Below are 12183 nucleotides of genomic sequence, written 5' to 3' on the forward strand. Positions count from 1 at the left end.
TGCAGAAGGGAGTGAAGTTTAAATTGAATCCATTATGTGACAGGACGCAAGTGGAGTGGTTTTAGGACAGGGGTGATGTGGTCACAGGAATGAGTGTGCAGACAAGCAGCATTTTGGATGTACTGGAGTTTATTAACAACTTTGGATGATGTGCCATTAAGAATGCTATTGCAGTAGTCATATTTGAATGTGGTGAAGGCATGGATCAGAGTTTCAACAGCAGATAATAAGAGGGATGGACAGAGACAAGCTGTTTTTTAAGCAAAAAAGGCAGTTTCAGTGATAAGATTTAATGTTGAAGGGTTGTTGAGAGAGTAGTGTCAAAGACAACTGTAAGGTTGTATGGCATAAATGCCTTAAAGGTTACCGAAATATGTAACGATAATTAATTAGCTGCAAGAGGCACCAAAACATCCATCATAAACATGTTAATTGGTACAACAGATGAAGTAGTGATTGCAGTCAACTTCGGGCTACCAGAAATAATCAGTTTTATAACAACATAATTTAACATTAAATTCACCTCCAGGCACCACCCTTCAAAAAGGGCCCTTTAATTTGCCAATTAATGAATTCAGTCTCAATTCTGGAGGTTGATGAGCTCTTGACTTGTGAACAGTGACCACACAAACTTCTTTTAAAATGACAGGTTCATTGAACTACTAGCTACACACATAACTAATACTACTAAACGTAATATATATATATATATATATATATACACAACGACAACGATGGTCCATTAAGTGCGAACAAAAAGGTACACTGTAATCTAGAGCAGAAACTAGTACTGTGTCACAGCATTGAGAATCACTGACCAAATCCACACATTGGCTCACAAACAAAACAATATAAAAACAGCACACATAATTATTAATCATGTGAAAACAGGCTGCACGGGGAAAAGGATGAGAAAAACTAAACAAATTAAGGCACTAGGGAATTTATAAGATTTTATTGATACCAATGCCATTATTGATTCTGCTTATCGGTCCAAACCTTTATCGATTCTCTTATTGACTCACACAGACTGTGGAAAAAAGTAGATCCACACAGGTTTCCAGCGTCAGCGCAACTGAGAGAGAGAGAGAGAGAGAATTTGTTTGATCATGAAGCCCAGTGTTACTGTACAATGCTCTAGTTTATCAGTGACTACACTGCAGACTGGAGTTTACAAACAGTGACAAAGGGACAGCGGGCTCATGTGAACGGGTCCAGCACAAGTTAAATAAGCATCACCAGGTCTGAGTAATATACTCTTTGTGAATGAAATCTGTATTGCCACTGTGCTGCATTTTTTGAAAAAGATCTGTGGTCTGCATCCAGGCGCTGTCTCACTGTCACACGATAGACTACTAAGTAGAATGTGAGTCACCTTACACACAAACAAGCATACAAACCCTCACCTCACACAAAAAAGCCTCTGTCTCACACACACACACGCACAGATCAATTTTAGCGAAGTACGTCGTGCACTGTATAGCACTGAAGTAGCACTGTTGTCATCTTTCTTTGTGAAAAGAAGCTCTGCTTCGGACTGTTTCTTCATGACTCCTTCATTTCCAGTCGTGTCTAGATAGTAACCCTGGATTTGCGAAACTTGCAAGATGGTTAAGGTTAGGCATTGACCTTGAATGTTTAAGGTTAGGATAGGTTGTCGGGCAGCGAGATTGTTAAAGGCATTGATAGTTTGGGTTGGGCATATCTTATCTTCGGGATCTTAAAGTTCTCTAGCAGACCTCTGTCAAAGTAAACATGCAATAACGCATTCAGCCCTGTGAGAGCTGTCATCGGCGACAGTATCCAGCGAAAACTGCCCACGCTGTCATTGCAATGAATCCGACTCTTATATCAGAGTAAGCTGCATCCATGCTTTGAACTTTATTGATCAATGGTCAATGAGCACAACGTTGTGAAATTTAAATTCTGCATTTAATTAAATTTTTATTTTCAATTCAATGTTATTTATAGTATCAAATCATTACAAGAGTTATCTCAAGACACTTTACAGATAGAGTAGGTCTAGACCACACTCTATAATTTACAAAGACCCAACAATTCCAGTATTTCCCCCAAGAGCAAGCATTTAGTGCGACAGTGGTGAGGAAAAACTCCCTTTTAGGGAGAAACCTCAGACAGACCCAGGCTCTAGGTGGTGTCTGACGGTCCCTGTTGGGGGTGTGATGAACAGTGGCAATAATAGTCACAATAAAGATAACGGAACTATGACTAGAAATAGTTGTAGTAGTTCATGGCGTAGCAGGGCACTACAGGGCGTTACAGGACGTAGCAGGGCACTACAGGGCGTTACAGGACGTAGCAGGGCACTACAGGGCGTTACAGGACGTAGCAGGGCACTGCAGGGCATAGCAGGATGTAGCAGGGCGTAATCATCATTTAACCCATCCTAAAGAGCAGAGTGCAACTTGGGGTTTAGCGTCTCGCTCAAGGACACTTTGACATGCGAACAGGAGGAGCCAGGAATCAAACTGCCAACCTTGTAACTCAAGGACGACCGTGCTGCCTCCTGAGCCCCAACCCTTAATTTCAGTAAAGCAGTTGGTGAGGGTGGAGCAGGTTGCAATGGTTTTAGTGGACATGTACAGCAGTACATCATCTTTGTAGCAGTGGAAGTTAGGACCATGATGTCGGATGACGTTACGATCAATTGTAGTAGTGACATTTGTAATCAGCCTTTCACATATTCACCATTAAAAAGCTGCATTGCATACTAACATCCTGTGTATTAATTACTGTTACCCTCTTGCTGGGCCCAAACAATACTTAAAAGGGGAGGCTTCTTTGGCAGCTGCATCTGTGTTCACTATGGTGACACAGTTCTCAGAACATTGGGTGTGAAATGAAACAAGGGCAACAGGATAAAGTGCTCAGTCCCAGCTTTAACAGTTCAGCCAATATGGACATGATCATACTCAAACACTCGGAAAGTCAAACAAGCGGAAAGTCCGCTGTTTAATCAGTTCTCTAGTCATTGTTTCTCTTCAGATCCTGTATTCACTGGAGTACAGAGCCAACAGTAGAAAATGTAACTCTCCAAATGCTACCCACAGCTATCAAATGGATGGTAATAAAACTACCGGCCACTGGTGTTTACTCTGTTACTACAACAACTTTCTATCAGTAAGGGGACAGTTCATATAAGTGGGTTTGACTTTAAGGAGAAACTAAAGGGTGACCTAAAGTCATCTTTGGCAGTACCTTTACGGGTCAGTGGTTGATGCTTTCCGAAACTACTACTAACTCACTTTCTATCTATCTATTTACACCTAGTTAACAGATTGCCTTGGGTCTTCATGTTTTTGTTTGTGTGGTACTCATGTGTCTAAATGTTAATGTAGGCCTACTTGTAACTGACTTAAGCCAAGCTACCATCAGTGGCTTAAAGTTACTTCATAGTAGCATTCATTTACATTTATCTTTGCTGCGAGGCTTTTGTTGTGATGCAGCTGCAGGACAGCACACAGAAACATTTTCTAGAAAAAGTTACTGATCTAGACCAGTCTTTAGTTATTTAATGTAATGTATGTCTGTAGTGTTATGAAATATGATACTAAATGTAGTGAGGTAGTATTTATTAGGCCATGATCTAAAGTTATCATAGTGTTCTAGCGTTATTTGGTTGACTGTACTGCTGGTAATTCTAATTCAAGATTTGTTTTTTATTTAAGTAAACTGTAGGGGTAAAGAGCTGGATGATTTAAGACTCAGTTCCATGGCCACATTCAAGTGTCAAACTGTGCAACAGCAATACAGTTTCAAAGACTGATGACAAGTTGGAAAAAGAAATAAAAGCTTGAGCGGAAATGCAGAACGTTCCAAAAGTGAATCAAAGCCGTCACCAGTGCTGCGCTGGTGTCATATTCACAATTGTTGAATCAGTAAAGTGGTATTTAAAGGGTTCAGTGTCAGAGAATGACAGTTCTGTGGCAGTTTTGAGCTGCCAGATCAAAGGTTTTCAGTGTTTGCCTTTGGGATCCCCTGTTCCAAATGTTGATTTCTGAGACGACATTGTGTTGTCAGTTCCAGTTTCACATCCTGGCATGAATTATCATCCGTCATTCTTCCTTATATCTCAGTACGCTTTAAAGGTCCTATGACATGCTGCTTTTTGGATGCTTTTATATAGGCCTTAGTGGTCCCCTAATACTGTATCTGAAGTCTCTTTTATATAGGCCTTAGTGGTCCCCTAATACTGTATCTGAAGTCTCTTTTATATAGGCCTTAGTGGTCCCCTAATACTGTATCTGAAGTCTCTTTTATATAGACCTCAGTGGTCCCCTAATACTGTATCTGAAGTCTCTTTTATATAGGCCTTAGTGGTCCCCTAATACTAATACTGTATCTGAAGTCTCTTTTATATAGACCTTAGTGGTCTCCTAATACTGTATCTGAAGTCTCTTTTATATAGACCTTAGTGGTCCCCTAATACTGTATCTGAAGTCTCTTTTATATAGGCCTTAGTGGTCCACTAATACTAATACTGTATCTGAAGTCTCTTTTATATAGGCCTTAGTGGTCCCCTAATACTAATACTGTATCTGAAGTCTCTTTTATATAGACCTTAGTGGTCTCCTAATACTGTATCTGAAGTCTCTTTTATATAGGCCTTAGTGGTCCCCTAATACTGTATCTGAAGTCTCTTTTATATAGACCTTAGTGGTCTCCTAATACTGTATCTGAAGTCTCTTTTATATAGACCTTAGTGGTCCCCTAATACTGTATCTGAAGTCTCTTTTATATAGACCTTAGTGGTCCCATAATACTGTATCTGAAGTCTCTTTTATATAGACCTTAGTGGTCCCATAATACTGTATCTGAAGTCTCTTTTATATAGACCTTAGTGGTCCCCTAATACTGTATCTGAAGTCTCTTTCCCTAAATTCAGCCTTGGTGCAGAATTACAGCCACTAGAGCCAGTCCCACAATGAGCTTTCCTTGTAGGAAAGGATGTACCATTTCTGTGTCTGTAGCTTTAAATGCTATTGAGGAGGAGAGAGGGGGGGGGCAAGGTGGAGGGTGGGGGTATGGCCTTGACCAACTGCCATCCTTTGCTCGTTTGCAAGCCATGATGTCTCTCTCTTTCTCATGGGCGGGCCAAATTCTCTGGGCAGGCAAAACAGAGAAAGGGGAGGTAACCTTTCCCTTCATGAAGTCATAAATGGAAGATTCCAGATCGGCCCATCTGAGCTTTCATTTTCTCAAAGGCAGAGCAGGATACCCAGGGCTCGGTTTACACCTATCACCATTTCTAGCCACTGGGGGACCATAGGCAGGCTGGGGGAACTCATATCAATGTTAAAAAACCTCATAAAGTGACATTGTCATGCCATGGGACCTTTAATGATGCAGCATGTGTGTTGCAGTCATGTTACTTTGAACTCCATCTCACAGTTTTTCCCAGCCAACATAAGGACCTTTATTCATTAAAAGGATATTTTGCTGATTTCAATCCAGCTCTGTGTCATGGCAGTGTGAGCATAGTGCTTAGATCAACACGCAACGTGGTGTGTGACAATCCTTCATGGATTAATTATACTGTCATAAGATTTCAAGCACAGGTTTTTGACTCTCAGATTAACTTCCACCAACATCCAACTGGTACTGCATCTAACTGTGTGTGTAACAAGTACTCTACATATTGTCCCACATGTACATACATTGTATAATACATACTGTAGTATGATCAATGTAGACATGGGTGCATAAATGCCAACCAATGTAAGTACCACCACTTCGCATACAGAGAAGAAAATAGCAAAATGCTAAACATTTTTTTACAAAAAAGAGCGGGCTGACCAGTGTGGTGTGGGATTAAACAACATAGGGCAATGTTCTGCCTGTATCAGTTGCTACTGTGAGAGTAAGGTTGACAAATAAATCACAGAATCAAAATTTCATTTTTCAAGTATTTTTTTATTTATTTATTTATTTGATTGGGACAGTGCATGTTAATGAACAAACATGGAATACATGCATGTAAACATGCCGGACTGTAGCCAAGGGCTAATTTCCATCCGTAGTCCCACGGGCTAAGATCACACAGGTCACAGAACATTGCATAATACAATTTATATCTACAGTAAGTACATCGTTTATCAATAAATTAACAAAAGCCCTATATACAATATTCACATATTACTTAAAAATTCATTCAACTTCAGAAATCCATATACACCTTACAAAATAAAGAAATTCAGAAAAAGATACAACATACCCACTAATGTGTGCAACTTTGGTTTGCCCATAGCCATTTTTTCAACTGAACTTTAAACGAGCTATATTCTCTCAATGTTAGAGGAAGACTATTCCACAGGTTCCCACCTCGGACAGACAGAACCGTCTGACCGAAGGTGGTACGCCTGTGGGGTATTATCAGGTCTCCTCTAGTAGAGGCTCGAGTGGTCCTCTGCAAATTTACTTTAGATTTGATCAAGTCCTTCAATGGTGGAGGAGCGAGGGAATGTAGAACCTTGTATATCAAACAGGCCATTTTCAAATTGATCATGTTTCGAAAATCCAATAGTCTAGTATAATGTTTTTTTATAACATGACAATAGTGGTGGGATAGTGGTTTTTTATCATTGTTTTTTGGATTGGGGTTAGTAAGAAACAGCTGCTGCATTTCTAAAACTATATTTATTTTACCCCCCCCCTCCCTGGAAAGACATTACTGTGCTGTATGACTTGTTAGTGAAGAGAGCTGCAGATCTTCCTTAAGGATATTGAATCTGAACTGTAAGTGCCCCCATGCGGCAAGTTAGGTGTATTGCATAAAGTGCAGTGCATATTAGATCGGTTTCAATGCACCTTTAGTTCATAGGTTCTTTGTTAGATTCAGGGCATTCTTCTTATACAACTGATGCATACCATTGCATATACATTGTGTTGTTAATGTGGCCAAATATATATCTGTCTGATGAGAGAGATTACTTGGATGTCACTGAATCACTGTGTCTTTTAATCAATGTATTTGCACATGGATTTTACATTTGGTGTTCCATGTATAATGTATATTTTAATGCCAGGTGAAGGTCATCATACCTCCATATAACCATTGTTTTTGGCAACCCTGCATTTACTTGCAATGTTATGTATCTCTCCACATTTTGATTTAAAATGTCCTGTAAAAAATCCTTTGCAGCTACTGGGTGTCCTAACAGGTTAATCATGCTTTTGTAAGTATCCTGTAATCTTACTCCAGGAATGAAAAACAGGCCAAATGTTGATGGCACAGGAAGGAAGACTGGTTCATTAATGCATTCAAGAGTTCTCATCCTCGGTGCCGAGAAGATTGTGTTCCTTAGCGACAAATGCCTGAGTGGCTGAGAGCTGTTCAGCCAAGTGGCACCGACACACTAAATGACTTGTCAGATTTTGATTGGCTCATCCCAAGTTTGTGTCAAGGGTCAAATGGTAGCTGAGTAGAGTGACAACGCGCACACAAACACATAACACAGCTGATTGGACTGTGAAGCATTACATCTTGGAGAAAGTACTACATGTTAAACAATCACAGAGATGTAACAAATACAATGTATAGAACTTCATTCATGTCCATGAACATTGACTGAGGGGAATATTTACAGAACGTTGCAATTAGACTATGCTGCAAATGTGACAACAGCAAAATCATAAGCTACTTTGAGATGCAGTCTGTGCCTCAGAGATGAGTAATGAGGTTTTGTTTAATGCTGATGGGCTTTAAAAAACACTCCACCCTTGTTGATAGTACATATAATTACAAGAGTGTGTCTTTTCTTTAATTTGCATTTCTGAAGTGTCTTCATATGCACACATACTTATATAATATAATTTGTTTGTCATGACTTGAGTGTTCAGTGTAGTTAGTGTATATTTGGCTGTTTGGTTGCTTTGGACATCCAACATCACACCTTATCTGCATTGTGGTGACTGGAGGAAATAGTAATACTTTGTTATGTACTCAGGTGTGCATACTGGATTACCTTCAGTTAGAAACTAGGGTGATATTTATTAAGAATGTGCAGCTTTTTTTGGGGTGTTAAACAATGAAATTGCATTTGTCTTTATTTACTAAAAGACCACAGATACAATTGAAGAAAATAAGCACAGCTAAAAATTGCATGTTTGGTCTCATGCAATATGTATTTTAAGGTGTTCAGCGGAGCAAAGCAGGGGCGTTGGGAAGGAAAATTCATATAAATAGCTGCTCCACCTGATTTATTACTGCTGACTGACCACTGCAGCAGAGGAAACTGTGTCTGAAATTGAATGTCTGGGAAAAGCAGGTGTGCAATCTGCTTCATTATTCTGTCAGGAAGAGAGACTATAGCCTCTCAAGGAAAAGAGCGATGGAATGTCTTAATGGTTCAGACAATCAAAACCTTTCGTGGCAACAGTAAAAAATATTGTAGCAAATGAAAAAATGCATCATAAAGTGTATATATGTATATAATGTATAGTTTTTCTTTATCTGTTTACAGAAGTAATACAGTCAACAGTAAGTCAACAGTAACTGCAACTTTTAAAAATGTAGCTTGAAAATGAAATTAAACCAGATTTTTGACATTTGCCTTTGCTTACTCCATGACAGTAGCACTGTAATATAAAGTGATGCCCAGTGGTGGAATGTAACTAAGTACATTTACTCCAGTACTGTACTTAAGTCCAAATGTTGAGGTACTTATACTTTATTTGAGTCCTTTCTTTTCTTGCCACTTTCTACTTCTACTCCGCTACTGTTAGGTTTGAGAGAGATTGAGGACCCAAATGCAGAGTGAGGCAGACAGGCTGGAGATGACTTGAGTTCAGGGATTTAATGGGTAACAAAAACCGCAGCTCAGAGGCTGGAAAAAAAACCACATGAGGAAACTAAGAGAAAAATACAAAAGCAACAGGAAAAACACAGGCTGACGGCAACATGGGCAGGAAACAAAAGGAGCTAACTACAAGGACAGGACACAACGGAATACAAACTGACGGCTCCAGGACACAAAATGATCTGACAAAAGACAAGGGGAAGACAAAGACTAAATACACAGGGTAACGAGGAAACACAAGACAGGTGACACAAGGATGGGAAACAGGTGAAACACATTAGGGCAATCACAAGGGCTGGAAAACAGAGAGTAAAGCAAGACAAGACAAGACAGAGAACAGATTATCAAAATAAAACAGGAAACTAAGCAAAATACAGAACAGAAACAGACTACCAAAATAAGATACACACCAACCCATAACAGCTACATTTCAGAGAGAAATACTGTACTTTTTACATCTGACAGCTTGAGCTACTAGTTCCTTTACACATTAAGATTCCTGTACACAAAACACATATAGTTTATAAAATCTGATGTTTTATTCTAAGTGAGTCTAACCAACAATATAACGGCCTACATGTCCAGCTGAGATGATTAGACCATTAAACACACAACTGTTAAGATCCTTTACACTTTCTAAAATGGGAGGATTTTTCTTTACTTTTAATACTTTAACTACATTTTCCTGATGATACTTACAGACTTTTACTTAAGTAACATTTTCAATGCAGGACTTTGACTTGTAACAGAGTATTTTTACACTGTGGAATTAGTACTTTTACTTAAGTAAAGGATCTGAATACTTCTTCCACCACTGGTGATGCCATAACAATAGCTGGACCCCCAATGTGCCCATTGTATATCATGAATCAACACATGATCCTGGTGTTGTATTACCTAGGATCTACTTCTTTTTAACATTGGTTTCTGTACAAAAAACTAGAAAAACGGAAACAGGGAACATATTTAAGCATTTTCTTTGAAGCGGTGCATCTAATATATGAGTTAATAAGAGACTGATGATCTTTTGTATTGATATAATTATCTTAAGGCGAGACACGGCAGGCAAAAACATCGTTTTTTTTTCACTGGTCAATTTTGAGATTTTGGGCTATTTGGCTTCAATAACATGTCTTCTTTCAGACTTGTGGTGAAATAAAGTCCGAAATACACATTTAGGTCTTTATTTTACTACACTTTGTCTGTTTGCGTCGGTAGATTTCACCTAAATTCAACAAAAGTTGGCGTTCTAAATCATCGCGCTGCTCCGCGATCGCTGTCTGCACCCTGTCATCACATATACCGTTGGAAAGCTCTCTTTCTCCTGTACAATGCTGTCGGATCCAAATATGGTCATTTCCTTTTTATCAGCAACCAATCGTGAAAGTAAAAGGGGGGATTTAACTCAAAATGCGCAATCTCATTGGCTGACGCCAATTTCTGACAACGTGATTCGTTCAGAATGGTCACGTGACGCGCTCTGACATTTCCGCGGTAGCTCAAAATGTTGAAAGAAGTGTGTCGAAAACGGCCGAAAATCACCTCAGAGAAGACGAAAACAGTTGTTATTAGCAACAAGACACAGGGGATTACAAACTAAGACAACAGATGATGAAATGACTTCACATAGTACGTCGATGTTTAAACTATCGTTCAGAAAACAGGAGTGTTCAGACAGCGGAGGTAATCAGACTCTCTCTCTCTCTCTCTCTCTCTCTCTCTCTCTCTCTCTCTCACTCACACACACACACACACACACACACACACATACAGTTTTGTATAATATAATTACTATATAATAGGCTACTAAACAGATCTGTAATGTTGGGATCCTAAGTGGTGTGAGTCCCTCAGATCCATATGTATCTGTCAGTGGAGCTGCTGTCACCTCTCCTAGGAGAACTACCAGCTTCTCTTCTGGTCTTAACTTTTTTTGGCTATTTTTCCAAGGTGTAAATCTCTTAGTGAAGATAGTTTTTCCCAGTGGAGGAGGAAGTGTATCTCTGTCTGACCCAGCTGGTGGTCACTGAGCCTGTCTCTCTCTCTGACCTGTCTGTCAGACCCAGCTGGTGGTCACTGAGACTGTATTTAGTCAGGATCCGTCTCTTCTTTGTATCTCTGACAGTGTGAAGATAATCTGTCAAATAATAATTTAGTCTACTTTGTTTGCTTTCTCCAATGTTCTAAATATTGGTCTTTTGAATGAGTCATAATTAGTTTTGTTCTGTTGTGTTATGAACCAGTGCTGATGGGAGCCTGGTTAGTTATCTTCACCATCAGCTGACTGAGAGGACTGGTTCTGGTTAGTTATCTTCACCATCAGCTGACTGAGAGGACTGGTTCTGGTTAGTTATCTTCACCATCAGCTGACTGAGGGGACTGTTTTGTGGGAAAAGTAAGCTGGAGGCAGCAGCAAGTATGGCCATCTCCACCTTGATGAAGGTGCCTCTGTCATGCTTTCTGTTATGGAGAAGTTGTGGCTTCAGAGCACATGTGAGGTCAATTCAATGAGAGAAACTGATATGCTCAGGATCTCGAAAGCTGAGGCCGTCACAGCTGCCAGTGCAAAACATAGTCTAGAGTCTAAGCACAGCTAAAATACATATGGTGCTGGAATGGACAATTAGATTTTAAAAAAGCTGTGACAGCTACTGTTGGTCTTGTTCTGTGTCCATACACCTGTCCAGCGTGGGTTTTGTCGGCAACTTTGTTCATGATACGCCAATGTTAATTCATTAAGTTACTGCAGTTGTAGGCCTTATATGCCTGCCATTTTATTAAATAATCAATTTTCATGAGCTTGAAATATTCTATATTATTATCACTAAGGGCCTGAGCATTTATTCTGTTTTTGAGCAATTTTTCCAATAGAAATTTATTAAATTCCACTATTTAAATCTTGAAGTGCCGTTTTCTCAAAATGAGTTTTTTGTCATTCTCCAGTAGAAACATCTCAGCCTATGTAGCACCTATGTACACCAAACTTTCCAATTATACACTTAGTAGTATTCTGAAGATATTTACAGAGGGATTTGTTAATAAATCATTCCTGCCCTGATTTATGTGACATTTTAAGCTAAAAAACATGGCGAAAATCGATTTTTTTAGGGCTATGGACAGTATATTTTGATTTCCTAGGTAATGAAAGCAGATATCCTGAAATCCCTCTGTAATTTTGTTTTCATCTTGTGTGTAAACAAAATGAAAAAAGAATTTTGCACCTGGCTTTATCATATGTTCAGATCTATCTACCGAAAATATATGCAAAATCGCGCATATTTAATGAGAAAATGCATAATTTGCATAATTAAACATACACATTTCAAAAACTTGTAATACATTTTTTTTATATACTTGTGTAAGT

General features: G+C 39.1%; 1 protein-coding gene across 41 annotated transcripts in view; it reads left to right on the forward strand.

The window, feature by feature from the left end:
* Positions 1 to 12183, forward strand: part of dlg2 (discs, large homolog 2 (Drosophila)) — a 261578-nt gene that overhangs the window by 153952 nt on the left and 95443 nt on the right. The window lies entirely within an intron of this gene.

Source organism: Sander lucioperca, chromosome 13, assembly GCF_008315115.2.
Source record: "Sander lucioperca isolate FBNREF2018 chromosome 13, SLUC_FBN_1.2, whole genome shotgun sequence".
Classification (NCBI taxonomy): Eukaryota; Metazoa; Chordata; class Actinopteri; order Perciformes; family Percidae; genus Sander; species Sander lucioperca.